This window comes from Procambarus clarkii, chromosome 12, assembly GCF_040958095.1.
Source record: "Procambarus clarkii isolate CNS0578487 chromosome 12, FALCON_Pclarkii_2.0, whole genome shotgun sequence".
Classification (NCBI taxonomy): domain Eukaryota; kingdom Metazoa; phylum Arthropoda; class Malacostraca; order Decapoda; family Cambaridae; genus Procambarus; species Procambarus clarkii.
In genome coordinates, this window is record NC_091161.1 from 18314689 (window position 1) to 18339291 (window position 24603).

Below are 24603 nucleotides of genomic sequence, written 5' to 3' on the forward strand. Positions count from 1 at the left end.
ACCAAGCCGGCAACGCTCCCCCTCACGTCAGTCAAAATCAGCTGGGCGACTACCCCCTGCGCGAATGTTACTTTATCTGTTTGTGGCGTGACGCGCCAGTTTCTTTAAGTTCTCAAAGATCACTAGAAGTTCGAACACACAATATTTGCGACAATAGCAGGTAAATACTTCGCTACACTGATCTTGGGCTCAATCAAACATCTCTATATTAATAGACACAATACCTCACTATCATAGTATAACATACTGCCCTTCATTTAATGATCACGTATGCAAGTATATATCACTGGAGTTCTCAGTAATTCCTTCCGTGGGCGATAACACAATTAATCACCGCACACATGAATGATTATTCAATACACAAGCATAGACATATATATATGTGGATGAGTCATAGACATCAATAATGGTAATGACATAGTTATTGGGCACATAGCCTAACTCCAAATACTGGCATAGTTATATATATATTCTCTCACTAAATGATCATATTAAAGTCTCATTAAAGACATTATCAACACAGTAAATTCATCAATTACTCCGGGTGCCTGCACACACCAATAATAATCATAAATATCGTGAGTACTCTTTATAGTCCCACTGCACACTTGTGCCTTACTGTGACATAGGTGAGCCTTGCTCACGACATACAAAATACTCTGGCTAAATAATATAGCTGACTAAAGGGGAATTGGGTGGGAAACTAGAATCACCTACTTCCACCTATCCTCCAATGAGAGTTGAGTTGTAGCTCCTGGTCCTGGCTCCTGCCTCGTGTAGGGAACGCCCCCACACACACACTGTCGTGTCCTCCAGGAACTCAATCAACGTCCCACCGTAAGCGCGTCGTCTCCGTGCCTTTTCACTGCAGGTCCGTGCTCCTCCTCGACTTCTGGTAGGGTTGGAGTCGGTCTCCCGGCCGTCGACTTCTCCTCCCAGCTACGGCTGCCTGCCTACGTCTCGGCTGCAGTCGTTCGGATTCCCGAATAGTTTTCTTCTTCCACTGCTTCCCGGTGGCTCGGTCCAGCCACTACGCCGTCACAAACGGGTGAACTGCCTCAGACGTCGTATACGTCACTGCACAGACTTCACTTCTTCTTGCACAGTACCTGTCCTGGAGCACTTGTTGCTCAATATCCCATCGATTCCCTCTCTGGTCCAACACATGACCGAAGGAAGACCTCACAGAGTACTGGCAGACTTCGGGTGACGCGTAAAATCCACGGGAGCGGGAAACAACTGTCAAACTGACAGGACCAATCTTCGCACGTCCAACCACCTTGACATGTCGTGTCAGACTGATTCCCTCCGGAGGATTAGCTCAGCAACTACGTCATCACTGTGGAGCTATCAGCCGTCGCATACGTCTCTGCCTAGACTCCACTCTTGCACAACACCTGTTCCTGGAGCACTTGTGGCTCAATATTCTGTCAATTCCTTCTCTGGTCCAACACATGAACGAAGGAAGACCCCACAGGTGATGGCAGACCACGGGTGATGCGTAAGTCCTCCGGAGACGGGGTAAACTGTCCAACTGACAGGACCCCCCAGCGCACGTCCAACCTCATTGACGTGCTGTCTTAGACTGCTGGCGCCAGCGCGGCGCGATGACCGGACCCCCCTTCCTTCGTGACGTCATATTCACCACGGGAGGTTTTCATTGGCACCCTGTGCCACGTTGCTGTCGGTGACCAATCTGGTGTCACTGACGTCACACAGTTTTGGCGGGAAAACAGAAGAGCCAGCGCCATATTGGCTTCCTAAAGGGCCTAAACCACAGGCCAAAATACTCTTCTTTTATGAATTTCTCGGCACTTCGAGAACACTACATTCTCCTACACATATCAACCTTATGTCTGCGACGTAGAGAACGCTCGGGTAAAGTGGACATGACTCTTACTGCAGGCGTGGGAGAAATATAAGGGGGGGGGGGAACACCGTCACAATATATATATATATATGTCGTACCTAGTAGCCAGAACGCACTTCTCTGCCTACTATGCAAGGCCCGATTTGCCTAATAAGCCAAGTTTTCACGAATTAATTGTTTTTCGACTACCTAACCTACCTAACCTAACCTAACTTAACTTTTTCGGCTACCTAACCTAACCTAACCTATAAAGATAGGTTAGGTTTGGTTAGGTCGGGTTGGTTAGGTTCGGTCATATATCTACGTTAATTTTAACTCCAATAAAAAAAAATTGACCTCATACATAATGAAATGGGTGGCTTTATCATTTCATAAGAAAAAAATTAGAGAAAGTATATTAATTAAAAAAAAAACTTGGCTTATTCGGCAAACCGGGCCTTGCATAGTAGGCTGAGAAGTGCTTTCTGGCTACTAGGTACGACATATATATATATATATATATATATATATATATATATATGTCGTACCTAGTAGCCAGAACTCACTTCTCAGCCTACTATGCATGGCCCGATTTGCCTAATAAGCCAAGTTTTCATGAATTAATATATTTTCTCTAAATTTTTTCTTTTAAAATGATAAAGCTACCCATTTCATTATGTATGAGGTCAATTTTTTTTCATTGGAGCTAAAATTAACGTAGATATATGACCGAACCTAACCAACCCTACCTAACCTAACCTACCCTATCTCTATAGGTTAGGTTGGGTTATGTAGCCGAAAAACTTAGGTTAGGTTAGGTTAGGTAGGTTAGGTAGTCGAAAAACAATTAATTCATGAAAACTTGGCTTATTAGGCAAATTGGGCCTTGTATAGTAGGCTGAGAAGTGAGTTCTGGCTACTAGGTACGACATATATATATATATATATATATATGCAAACAAGCCTGAATGGTCCCCAGGACTATATACAACTGAAAACTCACACCCCAGAAGTGACTCGAACCCATACTCCTACAACTGGTATGTACAGAGACGCCTTAATCCGCTTGACCATCACGACCGGACAAAAGGAAGTGATAGCCGAGGCTATATGAACCACTTCCCCGCCGGCACTCGGATGGTAATCTTGGGCATAGCATTTTATCAAATCACCTCATTCTTTGGGGCACACGTGAGGAACACAAATGCAAACAAGCCTGAATGGTCCCCAGGACTATATACAACTGAAAACTCACACCCCAGAAGTGACTCGAACCCATACTCCTACAACTGGTATGTACAGGGACGCCTTAATCCGCTTGACCATCACGACCGGACAAAAGGAAGTGATAGCCGAGGCTATATGAACCACTTCCCCGCCGGCACTCGGATGGTAATCTTGGGCATAGCATTTTATCAAATCACCTCATTCTTTGGGGCACACGTGAGGAACACAAATGCAAACAAGCCTGAATGGTCCCCAGGACTATATACAACTGAAAACTCACACCCCAGAAGTGACTCGAACCCATACTCCTACAACTGGTATGTACAGGGACGCCTTAATCCGCTTGACCATCACGACCGGACAAAAGGAAGTGATAGCCGAGGCTATATGAACCACTTCCCCGCCGGCACTCGGATGGTAATCTTGGGCATAGCATTTTATCAAATCACCTCATTCCGGTCCGGTCGTGATGGTCAAGCGGATTAAGGCGTCCCTGTACATACCAGTTGTAGGAGTATGGGTTCGAGTCACTTCTGGGGTGTGAGTTTTCAGTTATATATATATATATATATATATATATATATATATATATATATATATATATATATATATATATATATATATATATATATATATATATTAATAATAATAATAAAATATATTCTTGAATACATATGTATTAATGACTGGCCAACGTCTTGAAATTCCTCCCTTAACCCACCTCCCCTCTCCCCCTCTTGAGTACCGACTTGTGCCAGTGTTACCATGTCTTACCAATACGAATTCTTTGTGCACCTAATTTTATATGATGATAAAATATTTAATGTACTGAATTCTTGATATGTGTTATTATGTAAGGTTGTGCATTATAATATGAGCTTGGGATATTTGAATGATGAGTCAGTTGACTCATAGAGGTTGGATATAGTATTGCGCCTCGGCTAGCTTGTCTAAAGGCGGCACTACTCTCTGATCATCTCAGGCGAGCGCATCTGTGGCGTTACAGTCCGGGGATCGTGACATTTGTGTTATTTGACTGCTAGGATGTTAGTCATGTTGCTGTAATGCATTGTCGTGGATCTTTTCTACTGTTGTGCATCATTTATACCAGGTGGTAGGCTTTCTTATGTCTTAGTGAGGCGATTTATCCTGAGGAAACTTAAATTAAGTAATGCCAAGGTGCTGTATTTAATAGTTTCCTCATACCTCATGTGCTACTGGTTGTGACACCACAACCCTTTTTTGGTATCAGCAGCATAATAGGCACTAGTGTCCCACTGTGCCAGGATAGAGCCTGGTATCAGCTAGTGGTGATTGTATGCAGTTTCCAGACCGGTTGGTGATCATGCCAAGTTGTTGAGAAGCTGGATAAAGTAATTGCGAGAGTGTTAGTAGATGGTATTATTTTTTAATGTTATGTGGATTTATATTAATGCCCAGTAAACTGGATTTTTTTTTTTTTGCAAGCCCTTCACTCCCCTAAAACATTGATTGATATTTGGCCAGGCTAAGTCTTCCAGTTATGCTGAAGATTACCCTCTCTCATAACATTAAAATGAGGGGTCTTGTCAGTGGTCATGGCGAAGTACCGTGCAGGATGGGACAAGATTCGTATATCACGATATAATTATATATATCTATATAAATAAAAATAGCAATGTTCGTTTGTGCATAACCGCTAATCTCCGAAAGTTCTTCACCAATTGCTCTGAAATTTTCACACAACGTTCCATTCGCATCCGGCCAGGTTTTTATATACATCCTATATAGATATCACGTATGTGACGGTTAAAAAATATGCTTTTTCTGAAAATCTGTGTTTTTCATGTGAGAGAAATCTTCAAAACCTCTCTTGGGATGGCTTTGTAATTTTGACACAACGTTGCATTCGAACAGGTGCATCTTTTTATATATCTACTATATACATACCTCACATGTGACAGGAAAAAAAACATGCTTAAAAAAAAGAAAGAAACGGTGCCATCTGTTGTACGTAAGAGCAACACACGCTGTAATTTCCAAAAGTTCTTCACCAATTCCTTTGAAATTTTGACACAACATTTCTTTCGAATGGGCGCGTCTTTTTATATACCTACTATATAGATAGTAGGTATACCATGATTTTACCCTGTGACTGGTAAAAACATGCGTTTGGGAAAAACAGCGCCATCTGTTGCACATAATAGCAACACGCACGCTATTCTAAATGTCACGAATTCCATTTCAGTTTTCAGATTGCATTGATAAATTTTATTTTCATAGATTTCGATATATTTTATTTTTATTGAATTATTTTGTGTGACATTGTGTTGGAATTGAGCTGTGTTGTTTGCAGTACCATTCATTTCGTAAGTATAAGTATAGATGCCACACCTCTGACAGGTAAAATTATGCTTTTCTTGAAAAACAGCACCATCTGTGGCATGTATGAGCAACACACATGTTATACTAAATATGTTTTAATTCCATTTCAGTGTTTCTAATTGCATTGATAAATTGAATTTTCATAGATTTTGATTTATTTTCATTTTGAAATAATTATTTTGTGTGAATTGTGTTTGAAATGAGCTGTGATGTTTACCATACCGTTTATTTTGTGAGTATAGTTTATTTTTTTACTTTTTCATATCTTCATTGAATTTTTTAACTTCTTCTTATATTTCAGAGATGGGAACATCAGATCACTTGATGTTCCCAATTTTCTGATGGGAACATCAGACCATTTGGGAAGGCATCGGACGAGGGAGTGGGGAATGGTGGGGATGACGAGGGGACGGAAGTGAGAGATGGTGGGGAGAACGAGGGGACAAGGGAGGGGGTTAGTGGTGGGGAAGGATGAGGGGATGGGGGAGTTTGGGATGATAGGATGGGGGAATGGAGAATAGTGGGGAGGACAAAGGGAGAGGGGAAGGGGGGAGGGAATGGTGGGAAGGAAGAGGAGATGGTGGAGTGGAGAATGGTTGGGAAGCTGAGGAGACGGGTGAGGTGGGAATGGTGGGGAGGACTGGGGGACAAGGAAGGTTGCTGAGGCCGGGTACTGCTAGTGTGTGTGTGTGTGTGTGTGTGTGTGTGTGTGTGTGTGTGTGTGTGTGTGTGTGTGTGTGTGTGTGTGTGTGTGTGTGTGTGTGCGTTTGTATGTGTGTGTGCGTTTGTGTGTGTGTGTGTGTGTGTGTGTGTGTGTGTGTGTGTGTGTGTGTGTGTGTGTGTGTGTGTGTGTGTGTGTGTGCGTGCGTTTGTGTGTGCGTGCGTTTGTGTGTGTGTGTGTGTGTGTATGTGTGTGCGTGCGTTTGCGCGTGTGTGTGTGTGTGTGTGTGTGTGTGTGTGTGTGTGTGTGTGTGTGTGTGTGTGTACTCACCTAATTGTCCTTGCGGCTGTTAAGCTTTGGCTCTTTGGTCCCGCCTCTCGACTGTCAATCAACTGGTGTACAGATTCCTGAGCCTACTGGGCTCTATCATATCTACATATGAAACTGTGTATGGAGTCAGCCTCTACCACATCACTGCCTAGTGCATTCCATTTATTAACTACTCTGACACTGAAAAAATTCTTTCTAACGTCTCTGTGGCTCATCTGGGTACTAGGTTTCCACCTGTGTCCCCTTGTTCGTGTCCCACTCGTGCTGAAGAGTTTGTCTTTGTCCACCCTGTCAATTCCCCTGAGAATTTTGTAGGTGGTTATCATGTCTCTCCTTACTCTTCTGTTTTCCAGGGATGTGAGGTTCAGCTCCTTTAGCCATTCCTCGTAGCTCAATCCTCTCAGTTCCGGGACGAGCCCGGTGGCATACCACTGAATCTTCTCTAACTTTGTCTTGTGTTTAACTAGGTATGGACTCCAGGCTGGAGCTGCATACTCCAGGATTGGTCTTACATAAGTGGTATACAGGGTTCTGAAAGATTCCTTACACAAGTTTCTGAAGGCAGTTCTTATGTTGGCCAGTCTAGCATATGCCGCTGATGATATTCTTTTGATGTGGGCCTCTGGGGACAGGTTCGGTGAAATCAACCCCCAGATCCTTCTCTCTATTTGACTCTTGCAGGATTTCCCCTCCCAGATGATACCTTGTGTTCAGCCTCCTGCTCCCTTCGCCTAATTTCATCACCTTACACTTTCCTGAGTTGAACTTTAGCAGCCATTTTCTAGACCATTCCACCAGTTTATCCAGGTCATCCTGTAGTCTCTGTCTATCTTCATCCGTCTTGATTCTTCTCATAATTTTTGCATCATCAGGAAACATCGAGAGGAATGAGTCTATACCCTCTGGAAGATCGTTCACATATATTAGAAACAGGATGGGTCCAAATACTGAGCCCTGTGGGACTCCGCTGGTGACATCTCGCCACTCTGATGTCTCCCCCCTCACCGTTACTCGCTGTTTCCTGTTGCTTAAGTACTCCCTTATCCACTGGAGCACCTTCCCTTTTACTCCTGCCTGTTGCTCCAACTTTTTTAACAGGCTTTTATGGGGTACTGTGTCAAAGGCTTTTTGGCAATCCAGGAAAATGCAGTCGGCCCACCCCTCTCTTTCCTGCCTAATTTTCGTTCCCTGGTCATAAAATTCTATTAAACCTGTGAGGCACGATTTACCATCTCTGAACCCATGTTGGTGGTGCGTTACAAAGTTATTTCCCTCCAGATGCTCTACGAGCCTTTTCCTCATGATCTTCTCCATCACCTTGCATGGTATACAAGTTAAGGAAACTGGCCTGTAATTTAGTGCCTCTTGCCTGTCACCCTTTTTGTATATTGGGACCACGTTAGCTGTCTTCCAACTTTCTGGTAAGTCTCCTGTTTCCAGTGACCTGTTATTCACCATAGAGAGTGGCACACTTAGTGCTTCTGCACCTTCCTTTAGTATCCATGGTGAGATTCTATCAGGCCCAACAGCCTTTGTCACATCCAGCTCCAGCAGACACCTTTTGACCTCATCACTGGTGAGGTCAAATTCCTCTAAGGCTGCTTGGTTTGCCGCCTCCTCATTTAGTGCAGGGGCTTCTCCTTGTTCTATTGTGAAGACCTCCTGGAATCTCTTGTTGAGTTCTTCACACACCTCCTTGTCATTCTCTGTGTATCTGTTCTCCCCTTTCCGCAGCTTCATCACTTGTTCCTTCACTGCTGTTTTCCTCCTGATGTGGCTGTGGAGCAGCTTTGGTTGGGTCTTGGCTTTACTCGCGATGTCATTTTCAAACTGTCTCTCTGCTTCCCTCCTCACTCTGATGTACTCATTTCTGGCCCTCTGGTATCTCTCCCTGCTCTCTGGTGTTCTGTTATTTCTGTAGTTTCTCCATGTTCTTTTACTCAGTTGTTTCCCTACCTTACATTCCTGGTTGAACCATGGGTTTTTCTGTTGTTTTTCGTTTTTCTCCTTTTGGACGGGGATAAACCTGTCTGCAGCTTCCTGGCACTTTTGGGTGACAAAATCCATCATGACCTGCACATTCTTGTCTCTAAGTTCTGTTTCCCATGGTATTCCCCTGAGGAAGTTCCTCATCTCGTCATATTTTCCTCTTCGGTAATTCAGTCTTTTCCCCTCCGCTCCCATCCTTGGATAGGTTATCCCTACCTCCACTAAGTACTCAAAGGTCAGTACACTATGGTCACTCATTCCTATGGGGGCTTCAACTTTGACTTCCCTTATTTCTGACTCATTCAGGGTGAATATCAAGTCGAGTCTAGCTGGTTCATCATTGCCTCTCACTCTTGTGGGTTCCTTGACATGCTGGCTCAGAAAATTCCTTGTTGCCACTTCCAAGAGTTTAGCTCGCCACGTATCTGCACCACCATGTGGGTACCCATTCTCCCAGTCTATCTTTCCATGGTTGAAATCACCTATGATTAAGAGTCTTGAGCCATTCCTGCAGGCAACTGAAGCTGCTCTCTCTATTATATTAATTGTTATATTAATGTGTGTGGAAGGAGCTGTGCTCAGCGGGGAGGCTGTACAGTTATTTATGTATACAATAGTGCGGGTGGTGGTTGTTGCGGGATGATAGAGAGGTTGTCGGTGTTGTGGTCTGTATTGTGTAGGGGAGGAATGTGGTGTGGTGTTCATGGTATGTAGTTAACCTAAGTGAGTGTCTGTTGGCCATGTGCTTCCAGTTTATATGTTTATGGGCCGTGTGTTTACTATGAGGTGGAGGATCACATTCGTGACGAGGTCGTCCCATCGGGTGTTGTAGCCCACATCAGATCTTGGGTTTGAATTCGTTGGAGCTTTTTGTTTGTGTTGGCTGACCTCTTCCATTGTGTTAACTTGACGTGATGAGGGGGCTCACATACACTTCTCTGGGACCGGTGAGGGTTGCCCCGCCCCTTTCCTGTCCTTCTTTGGGAGTTTTACGTACGAATGAACACAAACGTAGGGGGTTTTGTGAGTCAACGGCCCACACGCTGAAGGGATCGCCCGTGAGTTACTGCCCTAAGTGGATGGCTGGGTGTCCAGGCTAGGGTGAAAGGGAGAATGAGGTCTTTGCATCAGTGTAGGATAATGGACGAAGCAATAGGACTCTACTGTTTAAAAGGGGGAGCACTCCTGGGGTCGAAGAACCCCTTCCTGCACTGGCCCGCGCTTGGCCTCCCTGGCTGTCCTGGTAGGTGGTATCCCATGGTTCCAGGCCCCAGATCTTTTACAATACATGATATATGGATACTGACACGACCTCTCTTACCCAGGCTCATGGGGTGGGTGACTAGGTCCCTGAGTCGGACTGTGATGGAAGATCGGGCTCTGTAGCCCCAGCTACATTGGGCCCAGACCGGACTACTCCCCACTCGCTCCCCTCCCTCCTCAGTGGTAGGGTCGATTTCCCAGCCCCCAGTGATTACCACCTCATCCCCTGTCACGGCTCAGTCTCTTATTCTGACTACTGCGCCTTTTAACCCCTCTCTGGGGGTGCTCAACGCCGTCCCTACCACGGCCGCACTCGCACGATACCTTCCCATACTAATATGTACCAAACCTTGTTTGATTCCGCTAACATGGGCTAAATACTTTGATCTCCACCATATGGTTTCCACTCCTCCTGACGAATTTTCCCTCCATAGGCACCTTGTTGATTAAGTAGATGTCTGTTACTTTCAACCCCACCATTTCGGTACACGTGTCATCGCTGCAGCTTCTAAGGATGCAGCTACCCACTTAGCCACAATGTACTGCATTGGGGAGACCCCTGTTCGGGTAAAAAAGAAATCGCTCAGTTAAATGTCAGTGTTGGCACTGTTCTCCTCTCACACCTTGTTGCAACTTTTTCTTATATTTCAGTGATAGGAACATCAGATCACTTGATGTTCCCAATTTTCTGATGGGAACATCAGACCAATTGGGAAGGAATCGGACGAGGGAGTGGGGAATGGTGGGGATGACGAGGGAATGGAAGTGAGAGATGACTACCAAATGAGGATATGCTAAAAATGACTGCCATGAGGATATTAAACATATCCCCGAAGCCCAAGGCCATTCTCTCCTCCAGTTGGACACGTTTACACTCTTCCCCCCCCCCCCATATGGTTGTCGCGGTCAGCCCCTTCGAGTTGTCAAAGTCACCTTTGATAGTAGGACCCTTCCACCCTCTAATTCTTGCTGGTGCCAGATGCTCCATTCGCAAGTACAGTCCCTCTCCTAGACATTGCAATAGGTGCAGGAAGTGTGCGCATGGTGTCCTCAAATGCACAAGTACTGTGTATCTATGCCCCATGTGTGGGGACGATGGTCACTCAAAAGTTAGAGTGAAATTCTCCAGGCTCGCTGCCTCAATTGGGGTGAGTTCCACCCTACATTCTCCCGCTCTTGTATACACTACAAACATGAGGAAGTCGTCCTCAACTTGAAACACCTGGATCGTCAAAGGAATATTCGTGGATTTTATGCCAACTTCCATGAACTCCAATTGCTGATAACACAGTTTTCACCACATTGTGTTTGTCTCCAGGAGACGATGCTTGGTGCTCGTTCTGGTCACTTTCGTGGTTATTACTTTCTTTCTCCCCCCCCCCAAGCTCTTGCTGGGGCCCATAACTCTACTGCTCTCTTGATTCGTACTGATATTCCCTTCGTCCTTCCTACTGTTTCCATCCCCTATCCATTGTTCTGCTGCCCATGTCTGTGATTAAATGGTATACAGTCTGTTCCATTCACTTCCCCCAAATGTCCCGCTTTCTCTTCCTGATCTTGAGCACCTCCTGGACTCTTTGCCACAGCCGGTGCTCCTGTTGGGTGATTTCAACTGTCGACATACCCTTCGGGGTGATGTTCTGACAAAGGCCTCCTTCTCGAACCGTTCGTCCTCTCTCTTTCCCTCTCTCTTCTGAATTCTTTTGAGCCGACCCATGAGGACTCTGGACCTCGCACCCTTTCCTGTCTTGATGTGTGTCTGCTCGTCGTCCCATTACTTAGATCTCACGTGGCGGGTTCTTGATGACCTCCATAACGGGGACCATTTCCCCATCCGTTTCCTTTTTCTATTTCCACCTTTCCCTCTCCTTCCCTAGGTGGCAGTTTGCCAAAGCCGACTGGAACCTATTCACCCTCCGTGCTACTCTCTCTGACCTCTCCTTGCGCCCTCCTCCTTGCGCCCTCCTCCTTGCGCCCTCCTCCTTGTGCCCTCCTCCTTGCATCCTCCTCCTTTTTTATGACACCGTCTTCGACGCTGCCCTCCGCTCTATTCCTCGCTCTTTCTCCTTGGGAAGTGAAGGCGGAAGTGCGTTCCCTGGTGGAATGCAGACTTTGCTCGGGCTGTCCGCTCTAAGAGTGCGGCATGGAAGAAACATCAACGCCGGCAGACGGTTGATTCTGTTATTTTGTTTCGGAAAGCAAATGCGGTGGCCCGTATGACCTTTCGTTCAGCTATGTGCAGGAGTTGGAAAGCTTATGTTTCCACCATTACGTCCGATACTCCTCTGCCGCAGAGCTGGAAGAAGATCCGTAAGATTGTGGTAAGTTCGTTCCAGACATCTCGCCGGTTCTTCAACTCTGTACTACTCTTGTGGCGGAACCAGTGCAGATCACAACCGAACTGGGTTACCACTTTTCTACTGTTAGCTTTGGTTCTCATCTTCCTTAATCGTTACTTCTTTGTAAGCCCGTTTTTGAATCTCATCCCTTAGATTTCCGCACTTATCTCCGCCTTCCCTATTACGATCCCTTCGCTTTTTCTGAACTTCAGTCTGCCCTGGCCCTCTGTGCTTGTACGGCAGCGGGCTCGAATGACATTCATTATGAGATGCTTCGCCATCGCCCTCCTAGCACGTGTCAGTATTTACTGAGTCTGTATAACCAGGTCTGGAAGTAGTCGTCAGTCCCTGAGATTACATTTTGAAATGTAATCATGAAATTACAACGGCTCGATGCCGTTGTAATTTCTCTTTGGTAATCGGGGGTTCTCGGGACATCCCCTAAGGACGTCCGTCCTATTGCCCTCACGATCTGTCTGCAAACTCTTTGAGCATTTGGTAAATGTTCGTCTGATGTGGTTCTTGGAACACCATCACCACCTCTCTCCATTTCAATTTGGTTTTCGTAAGTGCCGCAGCACAACTGATGTCCTGGTGAACTTGGAGGTCTATATTCGTACTGCTTTTGCTGCGAAGACCTCCGATGTTGCTGTCCTCTTTGACCTGGAAAAGGCTTATGACACAACCAGGAGATATTATATTCTGTCCCAACTTCGTTCTTTTGGCCTTCGTGTAATCTCCCTCTCTTCCTCCAAAGCTACCTCTCTCGTCGTTCCTTTAATCAGGCTTGGTACCACTCTCTCTGTCTCTTATCGACAATATGAAGGTGTACCCCAAGGTACTGTTCTGAGCACTACTCTTTCTGGTTGCTCTGAATGGTCTCCTTTCCTCCATTCCTTCTGGCATCTTCTCCGCTCTTTATGTCGGCGATCTTTCTCTTTGCTGTCGTGATGGTGATTCGCCTTTCCTTCAACGGCGGCTTCAACTTGCGATTGATGCCGTGTCATCTTTGGTCACCAATCATCTCGTAAGGGGTCTCTGCAACTAAGACTTGTGCTATGACTTATACTCGAAAGCATGTCGCCCTTCGTCCTTCTTTGTCGCGTTATGGTCTTCCCCTTGTGTACAAAGATTCTGAGAAGATTTTGGGGTTAATCTTTGACACTCGTTTGTCTTGGTCGCCCCATATCCCTTACCTTCGTGTTGAAGGCTCTAAGGTCCTTAACCTACTTAAGGTTCTGTCTCATAATTCTTACGGAGAGGATAGGCATCCGCTCCTCTCTTTGCATTCCTTTCTCATACTGTAAACTCGATTTTGGTTGTCCTGCTTACTCTTCTGCTTCTCCTTCTCTTCGCCGTCTTGAACTTTTGCACCATACAGGGCTGCGCCTCAGGTCTGGTGTCTTTCGTTCGACTCCTGCCCTGAGCTTATACGTTGACACTGGCTTCCTGTCTCTCCAGGACCGCCGAGATCGATACTGTTTTTGCTACCTTGCGCGGTCTTTACAACACCCTCACATTCGCCTGTGTCGTGCTCTGATGTTTTCCCCCTCTTGTTACCCTTCACCACCTCCCTCTTTCTGTTCGGTTTTCTCGCCTGCAAAATTCTCTTTAGATTAGTATCACTAATATTTCTCCATTTTGTTCATTCCTTGCCCCTGTGGTGGGTCCCCTTCCTCAATATTGCAAATCGCTGACTCACATCACTAAAGCTTTTACCCCTTCTACAGTTCTGAAACGTCTTTTCTTTGAAAACTTTTCTTGACATTACCGCTCAGTCTCTATCTTCGCCGATGGGTCTTAAGTCTGCAGACAGTGTAGGCTACTGTTTTTCCTGACCACATCTATATGTGTCGCCTGCCTCCGGAGACTAACATCTTCACGGCAGAACGTTATGCTATTCTCTCTGCTCTTCGTCTCCTGCTTTCTCGCTGTCAATCCTCCTTTGTGGCTGTAGATGACTCGCAGTGCTTGCATGGCTCTGGAGTCATTTAATCCAGTCCATCTGGTGGTCGTCGAGATTCAACATTGACTGTTTCTTATCTCCAGTAGATTTAAATCAATTCAGTTTTGCTGGGTTCCCAACCATATTGGTGGCTCTTTAAAATGAGCGTGCGGCTGCAGCCGCAAAGGAAGCTATTCGCACTTGTTCCATCTCTCATAAATGTATTCCTTATTCCGACTTTTACCCAGTTATTCATTCCTGCATCCTTGCCCGTTGGCAGGGTTGTTGGTCTTCTGTTACTGGTAACAAACTACGTACTCGTAGTGCGTCCCTGTGGCCTTCCTCATACCACTGTAACAGACGATGGGAAACAGCTCTGGCAAGGCTGCGTATTGGCCATACGTGCTTAACTCACGTACACTTAATGGAGCGCCGCCCTGCTCCTTATTGTCCAAACTGCATTGTCCCTCTTACAGTTGTGTATATCCTTGTTGAATGTCTTGACTTCCAGGACGAGCATGTGTCTTGCTCTCAGACCGTCCCCCGCGGTCACTTATCCCTCGATAGATTTCTTGGTGAATCGGATCCTTTTGATATCGCTCGCCTGATGCGTTTCTGTTTTCATATTGGCATCCTCAGTGATATTTAGCGCCCTCTGATTATTCCATACATTTGATGGTGTTACATAGCCTTCCTGACTTGGTGCCTTCTTTGATAATTACTTACTTGTGTTGGCTGAGAGCATTAGGGACATTGGGGTGTATGTTATGTGAGGACGAATTAGGGCTTTTGCCAAGTGTAGCTTTTTTGGTGCGTTGGTGTTCGTGTCTGCATAGTCGAAGAAGGGACTTTTTGCTTTGGCGTATTTTGGCCACCCGAGTCATTCAAACATCTGCCACTACCCTGGATCTCTTATGGACTAATATAACAGCTTCCCTTACATCTGGGATAATCTATGACAGAACAACTGACCACTATCCTCATAGCAAACATGGACACAGCACCACCAGAAAGCAGGAAACTCTCATTCAGGCTACACAGTGAATCAGCTTTAGGCAATCTTTCTAATGCACTTCACAATATTAACTGGGAATCTGAATTTAATAATACACAGGATATAAACTCATTAACTAACCTCTTTCTCTCCAAAACTCTAAGCCTCTACAACACTCACTGTCCCCTCCTTACCAAGCAAGTAACTGATAACAGAAAAAATAACCCATTACTCACAAGTAGCATAATGAAATCAATCAACAAAAAACATGAATATGAAAAGAAATTTAGGATTGGCCTAGTTACAAAGGAAGTAGTTAAGAGGTACTCATCAGTGCTTACTAGTATCATAAGAAAAACTAAATTTTCATATTATGAGACTGGATTCAAAGAAGCAAAAGGCAACATGAAAAGCACATGGAAAACCATCTCTAATATCCTAGGAACTAAACAACACTCCCACAACCAGATAACACTCTATAAGGATGGCCTTACACCGTCATCTGATTTAGAAATGGCGAATGAATTTAATAGCTTCTTTTCATCGGTTGGTGCTAACCTTGCCAGTAAAATCCCACAGATTCAGACACATATCAACACATATCTCTCAGGCAGCTATCCAAACTCTCTTCTCCTCTCACCAGTCAGCCCGACAGATGTTGTGTCCATCATACACTCACTAAAAACCAAAGCTGGGAACATCAGTGAAATCCCATCCATTGTATACAAGAGCGCCTTCCACGCCCTTGCGCCACCTATAGCTCTGCTGTTCAGCAAATCCCATGAGTGTCATACCTTCCCTGATATCCTTAAAAAAGCAAGAGTAACGCCAGTTCATAAAGGAGGTAATCTGGCAGACATAAACAATTATAGACCAATATGAAACCTACCCATACTATCAAAAATATTTGAAAAAATTATCTACAAATAGCTCTATTCCTACCTCGTAAAATTTGACATTCTTAGACCCTGTCAGTTTGGCTATCGCTCCTAAAAGAGTACCAACGATGCAATTATTAGTCTCCTTGATATAATTTACTCAGCCCTTGACAAAAATGAGTTTCCAATTGGACTCTTCATTGAGCTGAGAAAGGCCTTTGATACTGTTAATCACAATTACCTCTTACGTGAACTCCATCATTATGGAATTCGAGGCCATACAGTGGACTATATCCAATCCTATCTTAGTGATAGACACCAATGTGTAGCCATCAATAATATAACCTCTCCCACTCTACCAATAACCGTTGGAGTGCCACAGGGCAGCATTTTGGGACCTCTCTTATTTCTTATTTACATCAAGATCTGCCTAATGTCTCTAACATTCTGAAACCTATTTTGTTTGCTGATGATACTATCCTCATCTACTCTAACCCCAACCCACATACACTAAATAATGTTGTTAATAATGAACTAAAAAAAGTCCACTTATGGATGTCAACCAACAAACTAACACTTAACATAGAAAAGACCTACTACATCTTATTTGGAAGCAAATCTACAAATGCAATTCAGCTTCAGATAGACAATGTAAACATTAGCAATAAAAATGATGGAAAGTTTCTTGGCCTATTCCTAGACAAGAGACTCAACTTCAGTACCCACATACAACACATAACTAAGAAAGTCTCTAAAACAGTTGGTATACTCTCCAAAATCAGATATTATGTACCTAACTCTGCTCTCATCTCTCTATATTATGCACTAATCTATCCCTATCTTAATTATGGTATCTGTGCATGGGGTTCAACTACTGCAAACCACCTCAAGTCCATCATTACCCAGCAAAAACCTGCTATCAGAATAATAACAAATTCTGCTTTCAGACAACACTCAGCCCCCTTGTTTAACTCCCTAAACATGCTAAACATAATCTCACTCCACAAATTCTCTTGTGTCAACTACATTTACAAAACCCTGTTCTTAAATGCAAATCCTGTTCTGAAACTCTCCCTGGACAGATGAACTAGGACCCATTATCACCACACCAGAAATAAATATCTCTTTGATATCCCCTGAGTCAAACTTAATTTGTGTAAACACTATGCAAATAAAGGGACCCAGTCTATGGAACTCATTCCCTATTGAATTGTAAAGTTGTCCAACATTTGCATCATTCAAAAACAATACTAATAAGTACCTAATTTCATCTTCATAGTTTTTTACCTTTTGCTTTAAAACTGCACTGTATCTATTGCTACCCAATCTCCCAATGTTTATGTACCCAATCTGAACATCTTTATCATTACGATCATTGCTGTCTTCTTATATGTGCTGTCAATCTGCTGTATGGTGTCTATTAATCTTGTTTAAATTACCAATCAAGCTGTCAATGTAATCAATCAGAGCTTTAATATACCAATGTGCTTTAATATACTTACTAATCTCTCACATCTCATTTTTTTTTCTTGCAATGTATTTGTTATCATTTTATTAATTCTGATAGAATTTACCTACTTAAAATTATCTGTTAGATTAAGGACCTGCCCGAAACGCTGCGCGTACTAGTGGCTTTACAAGAGTGTAATTACTGTACCATGCTATGTATTCTCACAAACCCAATGTACCTTCTTGTATATAAATAAATAAATAAAAAATTAATAAATAAGTTTGCGTGCAGTGTATTTCAAAGTTATTGTCACGATTTAGGCCGAGTATTGTAGTGTTTTTGGTGACGGGAATATATGTTGGGGTTGGTGATTGCGAGTAGAGTTTGTCGAGTATTGTGTTAGCACGTTTCTTGTAGATGTATTATGTGATGGTGGATTTAATGTGGTTCGACTGTATTTACCAGTCGCGCTTTTATGTAAGTGCGACTGGTGGGAGCCTTGTGGGACCCCTGAGTGATGAGAGAAGTAGTGAGAGTGGAAGCTCAGAAAGCGAATCCTCATCTGTCGGTCGTCCAAGTAATTGCAGAGTAGTTTCTTAGTGTTCAGGGCAGGTCAGAGTTGTTAGACATTTTGTTAAAGTCCCTCGTGCCATACCCTGTCGAAGGCCTTTTTTTTTTTTTTTTTTTTTAAGATATATACAAGAGTTGTTACATTCTTGTACAGCCACTAGTACGCATACCGTTTCGGGCAGGTCCCTGGAATACGATCCCCTGCCGCGAAGAATCGTTTTTTCATCCAAGTACACATTTTACTGTTGCGTTAAACAGAGGCTACAGTTAAGGAATTGCGCCCAGTAAATCCTCCCCGGCCAGGATACGAACCCATGACATAGCGCTCGTGGAACGCCAGGCGAGTGTCTTACCACTACACCACGGAGACCGTTTACGTCTCGAAACAGACAGAAGACTCAGACTCGACTCAAAACAAAGACTCGACGTCTTTGGTCACTAGTGCTGTCTTGCGGCATTCTTTCTGGTTGATTAGTATGTAGTTAAGCACTATTATAGGAGCATCGTGCGTCGACCTGTGGGACAAGAATTCGAACTGTCTTTCATTTAGTAGGTCATTGTCATCAAGATGTTGTCTTAGTCTGAGGTTTACTGGATGCTCGAAAACCTTCCCAAGCGTTTCAAGTAGGTTGATTGGTCGGTAGTTTTTGGGGTCATTATGTGGTTTTCCTGGTATTGGGATGAGAATAGCAGTTGCTTTTTAAGAGTTGAGAAAATTATCTGGAACAAGGGAGGCATTATTGAGAGCAGTCAGGCTGTTGATAAGCGTCATAGGGAGGCGTCTAATGAGTTCATGGCCTATACCCGAGGCCTCCGGGGCTCTGTTGGGGGGGGGGGGGGGTGCGTAAGTAGCATTATCTTGACCTCTCCTGGTGTCAGCGGTTCTGAAGTGCAGTTGGCTGTGTAGGTGAAAGATTGTCTGCCCGTGTTGCCGGAAAACTTGTATGACCTCTGCCGAGTCAGTGATGTTTCTGTCGTTGGGAGTAAGTGATTTGTTTGAAAGTGGTGTAGTTGTTTACCCAGATTTTTTTAATGAATTTACAAAATTCTTAAGGGTTTGTATTTGTGCTGTGTATTTGTAAATTTTGTGTATTTTATAAATAACTAGCAGTACCCGGCCACGTGTTGCTGTGGCTCTGCATCACATGTGCGTTGCTGAGCCACAGCATCCTTCCCTGTCCCCCAGTCCTCCCCACCATTCCCCTCTCACCAGTCTCCTTGGCCTCCCAAACATTCCCAACTCCCCCATCCCCTCTTCCTTCCCACCATGCCCCACTTCCCTCCCACAATGCCCCACTCCCCTGTCCCTTTGTCCTCCCAACCATTCTCCATTCCCCCATCCCCTCGTCCCCACCATCCCAAACTTCCCTGTCCCCTCGTCCTTTCCCGCCATTACCCCCTCTCTTGTCCCCTCGTCCTCCCCACCATCTCTCACTTCCGTCCTCTCGTCATCACCACCATTCCCCCTCCCTCGTCCAATGCCTTCCCAAATGGTCTCATGTTCCCATCAGAAATTGGGAACATCAAGTGATCTGATGTTCCAATAACTGAAATATAAGAAAAAGTTAAAAAATGAAATGAAAATATGAAAAAATAAAAAAAATAAAACATACCCACTAAATGAACGGTATGGTAAAACAACACAGCTCAATTCCACTGCAATTCACACAAAATAATCAAATCAAAATGTATGAAAATTCAATTTATCAATGCAATCAGAAACATTGAAATGGAATTGTAACATATTTAGTATAGCATGTGTGTTGCTCTTACGTGCAACAGATGGCGCTGTTTTCCAAGAAAAACAGTTATACCTGCCATAGGTATGGCATCTCTACTTGTACTTACGAAATGAACCGTATGGCAAACAACACAGCTCAATTCCAACACAATGTCACACAAAATAATTCAAACAAAAATAAAAAAATCGAAATCTATGAAAATAAAATTTATCAATGCAATCGGAAACATTGAAATGGAATTACTGACATATTTAGTGTAGCGTGCATGTTGCTATTATGTGCAACAGATGGCGCCGTTTCTCAAAAACGCATGTTTTTACCTGTCACCGGGGTGGAATCTATATAGTAGGTATATAAAAAGATGCGCCTATTCGAATGCAGTATTGTCAAAATTTCAAAGCAATCGGTGAAGGACTTTCGGTTACATCGTGTGTGGCTCTTACGACCAACAGATGGCGCTGTTTTTCAAAAAAAGCATGTTTTTTCCTGTCACAGGTGAGCCATGTATATAGTAGATATATAAAACAGATGCGCCTATTGGAATGTAGTGTTGTCAAAATTTCAAAAGAATCGGTAAAGAGGTTTCGAAGATTTGCCTCACATGAAAAACACGTGTAAACCAGAATTTTTCTGAAAAAGCATTTTTTTGTACCGTCACAGACGTGACATCTATATAGTATGCATATAAAAATCTGCTCTGATGCGAATGGAACATTGTGTGAAAATTTCAAAGCAACCGGTAAAGAACTTTCTGAGATTAGCGGTTATGCACAAACAAACACTTCCACTTTTATTTATATAGATAAAAACTAGGCACATCATTGCTTGGCGTGAGCATTGACCAGACTATTGAGTAAACGGTATCAGAGTATAGTGAGGTCCAAGAGTACTTGGCCATGTCTGGGCTGGTTTTGTATGAATCTGTTTTGGTAGTGTGTGATAAGTCTCCTGGCTCGTATGGAAGAGGTAAACGAGTACCTTCTCCTGTGGGTGATGAGCAGTGTTGTTGCACCCGCTGCTTGTGACTGTATTGTATAAGGTGTAGTTGGGTGTCAATGTCCTCGGGTATTTTGTCATCATGTGTGAATGTTTGGTCTGGGCAGTATTTACAATATGCAAGAGACAGTTAGCTCTGTTGTATGCAAAACGTGGGAGACCCTGTATGAAGATGTACTCACCTAGTTGTGTTTGCGGGGGTTGAGCTCTGGCTCTTTGGTCCCATCAATCAACAGGTGTACAGATTCCTGAGCCTATCGGGCTCTGTCATATCTACACTTGAAACTGTGTATGGAGTCAGCCTCCACCACATCACTTCCTAATGCATTTCATTTGTCAACCACTCTGACACTAAAAAAGTTCTTTCTAATATCTCTGTGGCTCATTTGGGCACTCAGTTTCCACCTGTGTCCCCTTGTGCGTGTTCCCCTTGTGTTAAATAGACTGTCTTTATCTACCCTATCAATCCCCTTCAGAATCTTGAATATGGTGATCATGTCCCCCCTAACTCTTCTGTCTTCCAGCGAAGTGAGGTTTAATTCCCGTAGTCTCTCCTCATAGCTCATACCTCTCAGCTCGGGTACTAGTCTGGTGGCAAACCTTTGAACCTTTTCCAGTTTAGTCTTATCCTTGACTAGATATGGACTCCATGCTGGGGCTGCATACTCCAGGATTGGCCTGACATATGTGGTATACAAAGTTCTGACACACACACTGTGTGTGTGTGTGTGTGTGTGTGTGTGTGTGTGTGTGTGTGAGAGAGAGATATGGAGGGTGACAGGAATGTAATCCGAGCCTATGAAAGGGTAGGAAGTTGTGTGGTGTAGGTGGGTGTAGGTGTGGTGTAGTTGTGAATATGAAGTCAGGTCGCCCGAGGCCGTTGTTAGCATAGGACGTGCGGATGTCTGGTCCCAGGAACGTTAGTCGTTTTACAGGTATATTTAGTGGAGATTATGTCCGTGCTGGTTTGGAGTGTTGTGGTGAAAAGTGGAGTGCTTAGCGTTGAGGTTAGCCATCATGATGACGGGGACGTTGGTGTAGTTGAAGAGTCTATTCAAGTTATATTGTGGTATGTTGGTGTTAGGACGATTGTAGGTGGTACTAATAATGATTGATTCAGGGTGTGAGTAAAATATTATGGCCTGAAGTGTCAGAATTGCCATAATGGCTCAATAATTTTGTTGTGTTTGATGAGTATGACAATTCCATCGTGTGCCTCATCCGGTGACTGGTTTGTAGTGTATCCGTAGTGACGGATTATATGAGCGTTTGTGTCGCACCTGGTGTTTAATAGTTGCACGTCTGGTTGGTCAGTCTCAATGAAATCAGCCACTACGTATCGAATGTTCGATATTGTATGTTTGAACATACACCCCCGTATGTTCTGTCATTTAATTGTTATTTTATACATCTTCGTTACAGTGTTATGTGTAAGCTCGTACAGTGCCTGTGTGGTCCAAACGAATGTCGGCTGTCGTGACGATGGGTAAGGTGTCGGTAGAGAGGGCTCTTGGGCGATGCGCAACATTGCCCAGTTTGATGTGGGCTCTGAGAGGGGCCCAAGGTTGAGCATGTGACGGACCTCGGCGCTATCTACGATCCAGATGCCTAACTATAGCAGTTGACCCTCCCATTAATCGTAGTTTCCCATCTTGTAGTCGGCTAGGCTGGAAGGTGACGACCAATCAGGGCCCGACAATGGAAATCAGTGAAGCAGAGAGAATTTTGAAGACCTGAGGGTGGGCTAGTTGAGCGTTGTGGACTTTACTCCTGGAGGGATTAGCCAGTGAAGCTAGGTGAGCGCTGTGGACTTCACTATTGGCAGGTGCTAGCCTGTGGGGCTAGGTGAGCGCTTTGAACATTGCCGGATGAGCAATGCGAGTGTGCAAAGGAAAAGGGGGGGGGGGCATTTGAAGGACTGCTCCATACCGGCAGCTAGGGTAAGAGCTAGTGGTGCCCTAAAGACCTGTCAGAGGCATAGTATCAGTCATCCGTGAAGCAGGCTAGCGTGAGGGTTAGTAACGCCGCTCAGGATGACCTCACATATAGACTTGTACATATCATGGTGAAGGGTAAAATAACGGGTTATTTTAAGTGCTTTTATTTTTATTTACCTTAAACATTACACTATATTTCTACCAAGGTTAGTCCTCTGAATTTGAGTAGGATCATAGTTTAAAAGGAACCCGGTTACGGAGGGTTCGTAACAGGGCATCTCTCAGGACTTTTTCCTGTGGTGTGTAGTAGCCTATCGTGTTCGTGGGTCCCTTAAGGAAGGTTAGCCTCGGGTTCGTGGATGAAGTTGAGCGTCTCTCTTGGTGTGGCGGTGTATTGGCTGTCTGTGGTTGTGTGTTTTCCAACAAATCCGTCGGTGGTAGTAGGGAAGGGGGTGAGAAGGACCTCATTTGTGTCTGTGTGCCTACTGGACGGGTAGATCTTGGCGTGTCCGGTGATATTGGCATAACCTAGTGAGAAACGGACTTCGACGATGTCATCTGAGAGGCAAAGCTCAAGGCATCCAATACTGTGGGGTTGCAGCTTCCTCTGTGTTGTTGGACTGTCGCTGCTGTCAATGCACGTGCCTCGGCTCTATAACCTCCCTAGAGGCTATTCTGTAGACTCCTGCTTCACTGCTAGACTGTTGCTGCTGTCAATACTAGTCGCGCGCCTTGGGACCAGACACAAATTTGTTATGCATACCAAGAGGTAACTGAAGCATTCAGCAGGCCACTTGGCGTAATGATTAATTCCTTTATAAAAATGGGAGAACTTCCTGACTGAAGGAAAATGGCTAATGTGGTATCAATATACAAGAAATGGGGAAGACAGACTATTACACAGAATCACATTAGTAACAAGTACTGCCTGCAAGTTGCTAGACTGATAGTAAGAGAGGCTGGCGTAACAGGAAAAGTTCTAAGGTTGGTCAAAGAATCTCTCAAGAAGGAAGCAAAAGGACAGATACATCAGAGTGGAGAGAGGGTACAAGTGGAGCACCACAAGGTTCCGTTCTAGGTCCCATATTGTCTCTAATTTGTCAATCACCTAACAGGAAATTGGCTCCTTCATACCAGTATTTCAGATGACGCAAAGCTGAAGAGAAGAAAGGACAGTGATAGTTTGAGGTATTTAATTAATCAGATTTGGACATACCTCAGAAATGTCCTAAAAAAATGGCTGCCTAATTTTAACCCAGCCAAATGCAAAGTTACGAAAAATGTAACAAGCGTATTAACACCAGCAATATAGGAAAAATGAAAAAAAACAATTTCTTAAAACAGGAGAGTCCTGGGAGTTAACATAACCCCATTTGTAATGCAAGAAGTCCACATTAGCAGAATAACAGCTGCATAATGTCATACTGAACACCTTGCGTGCATCCTTCCGAAAATTTGAAAAGTGGTCTATTTTAGGCCTTATATACAGCGAAGGTGAGACCTGCACTTCGATAGGCATTCACAACGTAAAACTCTTGCCTAAAAAAAGGCCATAATAAACTAGAAAAGGTTCAAAAATATGTAAAGACACTTTCTTGAGTTGAAGGGCGTAAAATACGAGGAAAGATTGTGGGAACTCGACCTTACCACACTTGAGGAAAGGAGAGATAAGGGAATATGATAACAATATACAAGATTCTAAGAGAAATTGACAAGTTAGACGAAGCAGTATTTTTCAAAACTATGAACAGGAAAACAAGGGTTTGTAGATAAAAACTAGAGACCAATGAGTCACAAGGACGTCAGAGAGATCTTTTTCAATGTTAGAGCTGTCAATTTACTGGTGAGATGTTAAGGTCGTTGAAGCTTATTCAGTTAAATGTTTTATATATAGATATGATAAAGTTGTGAAAGGAGACGGTACAATAATCTAAGAATGTTTAGATCGCGAGGGTCTAGGAGCTTTGCTAGCAGCCTTCCCTAGGTAGGAGGTGTATATGTAGTTGATATGACAAAGAAAAAATAGTTCTTTAATCGTTAAATTAAACACCCGAAAATTAGAAAGGGGG